Consider the following 10912-nt stretch of genomic DNA (forward strand, 5'->3'; position numbering starts at 1 on the left):
GCTAACACCAAAACATCTGCTAATCCTATGTCAGAAGTTTGTGCCAGAAGCAACTGAATATTGATCAGCAGTTCCAATATTACACTGAAATATCTGCTTTCATACAAAATACTGTAAAATGCTCTACTCCAGTGTTACTTGATGACTGTTTATCTGAGGAAAGCAGGATGGAAGTGGAACAGTGAAGCAGGACTTTGGGTATTAGAGGGCAGGCCAGTGCTTTTTTAAACGCAGGGAGATGCATTCACCTAGGTCCCATTAAGGGAGCCCTGCACTTGTCCCATCTCAGCTCCCTCCCCTCAGCAACTGTGTAAAGTCTCTTTTTGCATCTTCTCCTCACTTTCTTGCCCAGCAGGCCACTCTGTCCTCTAACTGAGGCCATCAAGTAAAACCCTTCAACTTCTGGCTCCCATTCACTAGGTATAAACCCAGGGGTGGTTTTCCTCCCAGAATAAGGATAGGACCTCACTCTTATTCAAGGCCAGATCTGGCACTCCCCGACTGGAGCTGCCCAGCAGAATTCAGTGTCGCTCCCAGGCTCCCCCCCGCACACTTGGTGTAGCTGGTTTCAGGTCTCATGATGTGGATTCCCCCTCATACACCCACGCAGTCCCTACTCATCTTCGCAGCTTTGGCACCTCTCACGAAGCCTAGCAAGCAGAGGTACTCAACAATTATGTGTTGAACTGAAACTACTAACTTTTAAGCATGAGTTATTTTCAATAGCTTGAACCAGAAATGAGCTTGTCCCAGATTGTCTGCAGAACAGCATCTGACTCCTGCTCCACTTTATTTTCAACCCATAAGTGACCCAAAAACGAGGAGTGAGAAAGTTCCAGTGACTAGAGTTGCTAGATAAAATACAAGCTGCTCCATCAAAACTGATTTTCAAATAAACAAATATTTTTTTAAGTATAAGTGTGTCACAAGTAGTACATGGGACATACTTATACTAAAAACAATTATTCATTGTTTATATGAAATTCAAATTTAACTGGACAGCCTGTATTTTTACTTGCTAAGTCTGATAGTTCTACCAGTGACTCCTTAAAAATTCTAAAGATGTTTCTTTAGAGCCCTTGGAGGTTTGTGTCCCAGTTCTGCAAACTTCTCACTTGGGCAGATTTTATGTCTTTTAATGCAGCTCCATTTCTTTCTGAACATCTCAGTAGCATGCTTTAGGAAATGCTGTTTACATAATTTCCATTTATTTTGCTAATTTATAGAACTCCTTTCTAATATCTGTTAATAATTTTAGCAGAAAGAACACTGTAGCATTGCTCAAAATCTCTTACAAAGCTGATATTCATCGTTATTACTATGCCTGAGTCAAGTCCTATCTACTTGTGTTAATAATAATTTTTAAAAATTTCATATTTTCAACTAAACCAGCAAAACACAAAACACAATATTGAAAATAAGTAAGTCTTTCATTTGGGGATTTCTTTTCTTCATTAATCAGGCACCATGAGCGTGCTGTCCTCACTCATAGGCTAGGGGGAGGCAGCCTGGCAGGCGGAGGTGGGGCTGTGATGTAACCGCAGCGGGTCTTTGTTGGTGAAGCCATCCCTAAAGGGGAAACGTCTGTACATCCAAGCGCTTCAGCTTCAGTGTGAATGGGTTGGAAAGCAGAAAGAGCTGCCTCTTAGTGTTTCCTGTAAATCTTGGAGGCTTGAAACCGTGGTCAACAGAAGAATTCCTCACAGCTCCTTAAAAAGCATACCTGTCTCAGTATGGAAAGCAAAAGCAGGTTTCTGCAAATGACTATGGCCCGAGAGTACTAACTGCTGTGTGCGCCGGGCTGGTGTACGAAGGTGGTGGTGCAGTGGGAGTGAAAGGGACAGCTTGTTCCGATCCTGAAAGTTTCCCACATTAATGCGTTCTTCTTTCCGTGTTCTTGACAGTGATTTCTCATTACTTATTCCCATGAAAGCATTAAGGAGAGAGAAACACCTCCCTAAGGAGAGGGATACTGGAGTGTACCTTCCTCAGAATTTCAGCAGGACTAATCTCAGCTTCAACTTCTAGGCAGAGAAGGACGAAGTCCGCCCTAACTACTGGGTGTCACAAGAGGATAATGAATTAAGACGTTTAGCCCAACACAAGCACGGTACCTGCTTTCCACCATATTGGCAGCTCCAGTTAAGGACGGTTGTCAAGCTACCGGCACAACACGCACACACTGCAGAGATGCAGAACAATGCCTGGAAGCCTGCCCAAAACTGGTCTCTCCAAAGGACACACTCACCGTATGGGACCATGCCAAAACTCACTGGGGGTTAGTAGCGGCATTTTCCTAGTTGGTGCGAGAAAGGGAGGAAATTTGGAAAGCTGAAGGCGCGGGGCTGCTACCTGGCTGTGCAGAGCAGCAGGGCTGACAAACACACTCATTAAACTTGATCTGAAGCAAGCGAGCCAGTGAGGTCGTTTCTGAAATATTCATAAGGCGTGTTACCGGACTCCCACTGAGAGGTAGAGCAGGAGCACGCACCCACACCCGGGGGAAAAGGCACTCACAACAACACATCCCACACCACACTCTCCCGCCCGTCGCTCCCCACACTCCTGTTCGAGTCTACCTGTCCGGGCAAGAGATGCTCTCGGAGTGAGGAGTTTCCCAGCAGTTGCAGGAGCTCCTCAGACGGCCCCTCGGGGACCGCAGCGCGGAGGACCCCTTGCCCCGCAGCCCTGCAGCGCCCCTGGGGCCCAAGTCCGCGGCGCGGGGGGTGGCGGGGGTCCAGGACCCGGGAGGGCCACTCGCCGGGGCCAGGCCGCCCGTGGTGTCCCCACCTCCCATGTTGGCCTCTGCCAAGGATGCCTCCTCCAGAGCCCCCGTTCGGTTCGGTCGCTAGGTGACCTGCGTCCGGGCCGAGACGCAAACGGCCTCCCGCGCGGCCCCATAGCCCAGCGGGTGTTAGTTCGGGGGGGGGGGGGGCAGGAGGAAAGGATGACGGTCCTGGTTGCCCCCGAAGCCCCTGCACCGAGGCAGGGCGCACTCTCATTCCAGCCCCTCTCTGACCGCAACCCTGACCTCCCCGCTGCGCCCCAGATGCAACGCAGCTCGCACGGTGCCGCGTCCTCGTCACCACCTCCCTGCTCCCCAAGGGCATTCGCCCCTCGCGCCTCTGCCTCTCCGGGGTCGCCCCCAGGCGCGGCCACTCACCCGGACCCCGGCGGCGGCGGGAAGCTCAGCAGGTCCCGGCGCGCGGCGGCGGGGTCTCCATGCCCGCCCTCCGCAGACGCTCGGGCTGCGCGCTCGGCGGCGGCGCTGGACGCGATCCCTCCGTCCCCCGCACCGCGGCTGCACAGGGTGGCCGCGGCTGTCGCACTGGCTGCGAGCGCGGGCGGGGCGGGGGCGGGCCAGGAATCTGGGTCGCCGGGAGCGGAGCGAGCCGGGAGGCACCCGGGCGGCCGGCGGCGGGGAGGTGACCGAGAGCAGCCCGCGGAGGGCGTGCGAAGGCTTCCCTGGGAGCGCGACGCGGGCGGCGACTGAGCATGCCCAGTCCCCAGCCGGGGGCGCGGGCGCGGGGCCGGGGGAGGGACCGCTGCTGGGGCCCAGAGCGGGGCCGCGGCCGCGATTGGCCGGGTTGGGTCGCGCCCGGGGGATCCGCGGGAGGCCCGGGGACCCGGACACCTGTCAGTGTGTCCTGCAGAGAGCCCTGCAGTGAGGGGCAAGGTGTGCTTCTCGCTTGCTTCCCAGAGAATTGTCCAGAAGGCAAAGTTTGCTTTAGCTCAGCTCCGGCCCTTGCGGCCTCACAGACTGATTCCCGCAATCCAGGTAAGCACGCCCCACCTGCTTTCCTGTGTCGGGTACCAGCCTCCTGGGTGTGCGGGCGGCGCCCGTCTTTCCCGACTCCTGGACCTGTCGGGTTAAGTTCTCCAAGAGCCAGCTCTTTAATTAGGTGTAATTGAGAGATGCTGTCAGTCCTCCCAGGTCACGTGTCTGCATTTCAACCAGGGCTTCGAAACAGTGTCTTCACCCCGGGGTTAATTGTAACGGATGGATGGTACACACCGTGGTCGGGGGCTATTTTAGGGCGCCCTGCTTCACAGTGCAACTGGAGTGGCCCGGAATGACTCACTTAACACCCTCTGAAACCTGTGCCTTTCAGTGGTGTGGTACTTCATGCTGAATGGAGAACGTTTTCACTATATTCAGGCAAAATGCTGCCTACGTTAGAGGCAGCACGGGGTCAGGGAAAGAGGGTGAGCCTTGAGGTTGGCCTGATCTCAGTTTTATCTACCACCCGCATTCCCTAGCCATGCTGCGCCTCTGTAGCCTGGACCGTGGTGATCCTGACCTCTCTGGATTGTTGTGAGGCAAGGAGGCCAGAGCTCTTGCTGTGCAGCAGACGTTCACCAAGTAAGCCTCTGAAAGTTCCACGTCGCTGGTCTGTTTTCATGACAGGTTGGGTTAGTGCTGATCTTAAAATGGTCGCCATTTGTGCTGTTGCCTCTTCACATTAAATAACCTTGAATTTGGATTTTTCTAATTTTTTGGTTAGAAAACATTAGCCACTGTTACCTTTTGTTTCAGCACTCCAGCTTCTTCTTACTTCTTTGAATAAACCTCTAGGAAGGAGCTAGATCAAGGCCGTATATCCAGGCAATTTGCTATGGGCAGGATTATCACCATGGGAAGGATTTCACTCCACAGTCTTCTAAAAGTAGTTTAATTGACTTGCATTCCCCCCATGGTCCTTGTTTCACAACTATTGAACAAAGTAAGGTATGGAAGGAAGTTTTCTTTGCACTAATACTGTCCCACTTTTAAAAAGTATCCACGTTCAAAAAGTAAACTTCTCACAGGCCCCTGGGTGACTCAGTCCATTAAGCATCTGACTCCTAATTTCAGCTCAGGTCATGATCTCAGGGTGATGGGATCAAGCCCCAAGTTGGGCTCTGTGCTGGGCGTGGAGTCTGCTTCAGATTCTCGCTCCCTCTCCGCACCCCTCCCCTGCTCATTCCCTCCCTCTGAAAAAAAAGTAGACGTCATTAGGTCCCAAACATACCATTTTCTTCATGACACTTTGCCTTTATTTATGTCATTCCACCCTTTCTGTAATACTATTCCTTTTCCATTCCACTTCACAAAGTCCTGCCCACTCTTCAAGCTCAAATGCCACCTTTTTTCCGAAGACTGCCCGAAACCCCATGGCAGAGTTGATACTCCGCTGCCCTCCTGCTGTCTGCATGTGTCACTGTCTGCTGGCAGTGTTGAAGCCATCTAAAACAATGTCCGCAGCGATTGTTATGTCCAGGCACCATTCCAGGCACCAGGAGATAGCAATGCACAAGACAGAAGGGGTCCCTGCCCTCATGTAACTTATAGTCTAGTTTGAAGAAGATAGGCAATAAAGACCTGAGCGATAACACAGGTCATGTATTTTTATCTTTGTGTTATTCATCAGATTAATGTACATAGTCTAGATTCATCCTTCCAAAAACAATAAAGATATTAATATTGGCCCAAAGCCAACCAGACTACATGGACACGGATCCCTGCCTGGTTGTTGCTGAAGAATGATTTTTACTCCTTTCATTTGACTCCCTCAGCTACAACAGTCCTAATCCCAGACCATTCTAGGTAGTACAATCCCATATGAAGAATGGAAGGGGGTGGGGGAAAGCCAGAGAGTTTAGTCCCTTCACCAAATTATATCCTTTCTCTAAAGTCAAGGAATGGCGTTTCCATTGGTTGGATGCAGCCTGGATTCCCAGCCCTTCTGAGTCCCGGGCCTCTCTTCCAGGATCACGCACCACTCCTGATCCCTCCTCTCTCATGATCTTTGGTCTCTATTTATGTCAATAGTTATTTTCTGTTGTACGTCATTTGACTGTTTGGATCTATCTGCTATCTGAATAACTCAAGCTTTTTTCTCTGATTCTTTTATTGTCTGAGTGTGAGACAGACTTGGAACCAACTTTTCCAAAGCATACGTGTATACGTGTATTCCATAGCGATTAGTGACAGCCTTGCCGCAGTTTAACGTTTAATTCCAGGCAGGATCTCATTCATTCTGATGTAGACACGGCTTAGCTGATGACCATTATCCAGTAGATCCCCAATAAAAGGTTGTGAAATGAATGAAGGAATGTATGCAGATTCTCAACTCTTCTTGCTTCCTCAAGACTATAGTTCTTTTCTAATTACTCTATCTACTAACCCTATGATTTGTCTCAATTTCACCCTTTTCTATTCTACTAATTTCCCTCCTGCCACAAATCCACAGATGTCTACACTTCAGAGTAGAGAAAACCTTAATTCATTAAATACTTTGTGTGTTATAATGAAAGCTGCAACCTATTATCTGTAAATCCGTATCATTCTTGCTTCCTCTGGTCCACAGCAACTATCTTTAAAACTTCTTTCTCTTTTCCATCTCCCCCACCTGCCATGTTTTTAACAATGTATCTCTGGCTCTCCCCACTGCCCTGAAGAAGAGTGACCATTAACGGCCATCACCCTAGGAATTAGCTCATTATGGTGAATATGTCCTCCTCCCCGCCCCACCCCCCAGTTTCTATCAGTAGACTGTTTTCTTCCATCTTTATTCACTCTCTCCTGGCAATCACCAGCTTTTCTCTCTTTCTCTTCTCTCTCTCAGTCATCTTCCATCTTCTAATAAACCTACCCGGAGTTTTTTGGGAAGCCTGATTTGACACCCATGCCCCTTTAAGATGTCTAGAAACGACTGTCTAGTGTGATGCTCTCAGGAGTTCTTTAAAGTAGCCTCATCAGCTTTTTCCCATCTCCAGGCATTTCCTTTTGCTTCATCATGGTTACGGTTACAACTGCCAAGTTTGTAAGTACACCAAGATGTGTGACCTCATGCTCCGCTAACTGAAAAAGCTTTTCTAAATATCTCCATCATCAGACATCTGTTGTCTGTTAGTAGAGTACCAGCTAGGCACTGCTCAAGGGAAACTGACACGCAGCATTGTCAGAGGCAAATAAGGCATTTCTCACCAGTTGATCAACACTGGAGCTCTCTGACTAAAAGTGTAGTAGGATGGCATACAGGCGTCTAGAATTTCAGGTTAGCCACCTTGTTTGGATGGATCCAGGAAGTCCTTACCGGTTTCCAAACCACAAGGATCCTTGCCCAGGTAGTTTGGCAGCAATTAATTGTTACAATGAAGGAAGTAAAGTGTTTGGTGACACTTGTTACAGCGATGTCACATAATGATAAAGGACCAGACTAGAGACTCAAGGACCTAGGCTTCCCTGTTTTTCAGTCTTCTGTCTAAAGCGAGGATAACAGTGAGCATGTCTACCTCACAGTGTTGCTGGGAGAGTTACACGGATGATTTATAAAGCGCTTAGCATCGCGACTAGCCCATAGTGCTCAATAGACGTTAGTCATGACTCTAGCTCCATTATCTCTGGATAAAAATTGTATTTCACAGATTACTACGGGATCCGTGGAGGGGGCAGCTGAAGGAACTGAGATCATCTGATGGAGCATTTAGATGTAATGGATAGGGAAGGTCCACAGAGGAGGAACTTGTGCCACTAAAGTCCCAGTCACAGCAGCAGAGCTGAGGAGGGAGAGGACGCTTGCTCTGTCATCTCTGGGATTCCACTTCAGCTCATGACACAGAGTCTGGGTCTTTCGCAGGCAGGTGGGTAGGCTGCCTTGCCAGGAGATTTCTCATGGAACATCACCCTTTATTTGAATAAAAACCTCCCCACCCAGAGGTTTCTATCTTCAGCAAGGTTTGATGGGGCAATGGGCAAGTAGGAGTTTCCTGCCTGGATCATTTTGTGGGGTGGGGTGGAAGTCATGGCCCATTATTTTATTTTTAATCTGGCTTTGGTCCTCGTGCTGTGACTTGAAGAATTGGTAGTAGGAGATGTATGTATTGTGTATATTGGCTTCATCATGAGACCGGAAAGGCAACCTCTGGGCTTAAAAAGTATTGGGCCTTGTCTCATTTTGGTTAATTGTTGTGTAAAGTTTAGAAATTAATATAAGGTCATTCTGTTTCCCAATAGAATGGAGTTCTGGGTACAGCACTGATGTGGCAGTTGGACCCAATATGCTTCCTAAGATCTATATTGATAAAACTGTACCCGGGATTGTAGGAGAGTTAGTCATCGTGCAGAGAATGCTTGAAACCAAATAAACTAAGGCTCTGAGACACACTGCCTCGCAGGAGTTCCCAGGATATGGCACAGAGAAGGCTTTCTGGGCCTCAACCCTGGAAAAAAAGGCAGTCCAGTTAATAATCGTTAATTGAACACCTAGGGTAGACAACGTGTTACGCTAGATACTGGAGAGACAGAGATGGATAAAACACTGTGATCTTGAGGAACTCATATCCAAATAGAGGCAAAACACCTCTGTACACACCCATGCATGAGCACACGCGTGCGGGCGCACAAACACACACACAACTAGTGGGGGCCTTTTCTCCAGGTTTTTGCTAAAATAGGATTAAATCTCTATTAAACCTCTTTCTCCTCCCCTTTCAGTCATCCTGTCAGACTCCTCCGGGGCTGGTTTTTGTTTAAGGTGTCGTTGCCCCCTGAAAATGCAGGCCAAAAACATCTGTGAGTTCTGGTGCTCAGGCCCCCACTCTTGTCAGCCAAGTCCAAGGGAGTTTAGTTAATCTCTGAAAGATGGCAGTCCTGTGGAAATCCAAGAGCAAAACAGCAAGGTAAAAGTTGGACTGTTTTGTGGCTGACATTGTGGTTGATGCTTCTACTTGGAAATTTTAATGAGCCCAGCCTGCAGTGACCTTTACTAATGGTCAACCTTGAGCTGGGGCCTTGACGTTCAGTAGGTAGCAACTTCTACACTAGAATATATTTAAGGAGCAAATTAATGTTTTTGAAGTTTTCTTTTGTTGTTGTTGTTTTGTTTTGTTTTTTGAGAATGGTCACATATAGTGGGTAGGAGAAAATTTAGGCTTCTATGGGTCTATGAAAACTAGGCTCTAATACAAATGAAGAACCTATGTAATTTCTTCCTGAGAATTTATACTACTTAGGTTGCATGGAAACTCTTCGGTGAAACTCTGAAAAGACAAGTCATCTGTTTGGAGGCCACGATAAACTTCCAGGACAATTCAAGACACCTAAAAAAACAAATATTTTCCATGGACAACATATAAAAAATGCACTTATTGAAAATGACACAGCCCAGAATACATAAAAGCAAATGGGAATACCATTCCCCTTGTGGATGGTGGTGGGCTAGACATTGCTCTGGACGACATTATTTCCCTTGCTGTTCAAAACCCAGCCAACTTCTAGGTCTCAGTAGTGGTGTAAGGGAGGCCCAGGCCTATCAAATTTTTAAATTGCTCATTGCTGATCCCGGGGTTGGAACCATGCTCAACATGGTTTTAGGTGGAATAGTGAAATTGCCTATGGCAATTATGCTTATGGCAACTTCAAAGACTGCGGAGGGCTAGAACTCATGGCTCGGTGGTCAGACTTAAAGGAATCAGTGTGCAGGAGTCTCAACAAATATGCAGCTGTGTCCACCTCCCTGCTGCTCTTGGCCTTGGCTAGGACGGCACATTCAAGAAGGCTGTGGCCAGCGTCCAGAAGAGTGGCTCCTTGTCTCTCCTTCACTGGGGAGAGCTCCATTCCTTGGAAAGAAAGGAAAGTTCTATTCACTAGAAAGAAAATAGTTTCCCATTGGGGAAAAAAAAGAAGTGAGTGAGGGCCAGGAGGCATATGGAAAATCTTAGATTTGTACTTCTCTCAACAATTAATTTCACACAGAGTTTTCATTAAAATAATTTTCTCATGTTATGTTCTTTACATGGTAAAGCTACCAGTGGAGAGCATTTTGCTGACTTTTGGGAACACTCTTTGTGGATACAGTGAACATTTTTGAATTAGGACCTAGTTTATTTAAAAGAATTCTGGGGACACCTGAGTGGCTCAGTGGGTTAAGTGAGCAGATTCTTGGTTTTGGCTTGGGTTGTGATCTCAGGGTCACGAGATTGAGTCTGGTAGGTGGCTCCGTGCTCAGTGAGGAGTCTGCTTGGGTTTCTCTCCCTCTTCCCCTCCCTGCTCTGCACTCTTTCTTTCTCTCTCTCTCTTAAAAAAAAAAAAGAATCTGCTGGATGTATAGCTTAAAATAATAATTAAAGATTAATTAAATGATTAAATTATTTTAATATTTTTATTTATTATTTTATTTACTATTACATTTATAATTAAATAATTAAAGATTTAAAAATCTCTGGAAAAATTATATTTAAAACAGATTGCTTGATCATGTTAAACTATTGAAAGGATACAACTAAAACATTGTAACAATTAGCTATTACACAATATAACATTATTGCAAGTTTTTCATTCCAACACATATTGGAAATTTATGGGGTTGTTTTATTCCAAACTATTTTCCAATAAAATATCCACATGTTTACCCCACAGATGTATTATAGCATTTGCCTTAACCTTGAATATACTGTTTACCTCATAATCAGCATCAAACCTAAAGGCTTTTTTTGTGTGTGTTTGTGGAACAGAAATCTTCATTATTATTTCATAACTGAATAATTCTGATTCTTCTGAAAATCGATATAATTCATTCATCTTCAAGTGAGGCAACATTGAATATCAAGTTTGTTATAGACGTTGGTGTTTTAAATTTATTTTTTCTTCAGAATCTACCAGCTTGTTGTTTTAAGAGGGAATAATATAATAAAGTGTGGCTTTCCCTATGATATTTATCTATATGATGGAGAAGAATTTGGTTTAAGTTTTAAGTTTTGGTGAGGGTTTTGAAATGTGTTCATGAGAGGTGCCTGGGTGGCTTGGTAGGGTAAGCCTCTGTCTTCAGCTCAGGTCATGATCTTGGGATCCTTGGATTGAGTTCTGCTTTGGGCTCCCTGCTCAGCAAGGAGTCTGCTTCTCTCTCTCTCTCTCTCTCTCAGATAAATA

At 46.7% G+C, this 10912-nt stretch overlaps 1 protein-coding gene across 3 annotated transcripts in view; it reads right to left on the reverse strand.

Annotated features, from left to right (window-relative positions):
* ELMOD1 (ELMO domain containing 1) overlaps positions 1 to 3445 on the reverse strand; it is a 64233-nt gene extending 60788 nt beyond the window's left edge. For 2 of the 3 annotated variants that reach the window (XM_046017887.1, XM_046017888.1), the window contains exon 1: positions 3164 to 3445. The gene's annotated coding sequence lies outside the window, so the exon portion shown is untranslated. The remainder of the gene's footprint in view (positions 1 to 3163) is intronic. The other variant, XM_046017890.1, reaches the window with a different exon arrangement.
* Between the last annotated feature and the right edge of the window lie 7467 nt (positions 3446 to 10912).

This window comes from Meles meles, chromosome 8 (genome assembly GCF_922984935.1).
Source record: "Meles meles chromosome 8, mMelMel3.1 paternal haplotype, whole genome shotgun sequence".
Lineage (NCBI taxonomy): Eukaryota > Metazoa > Chordata > Mammalia > Carnivora > Mustelidae > Meles > Meles meles.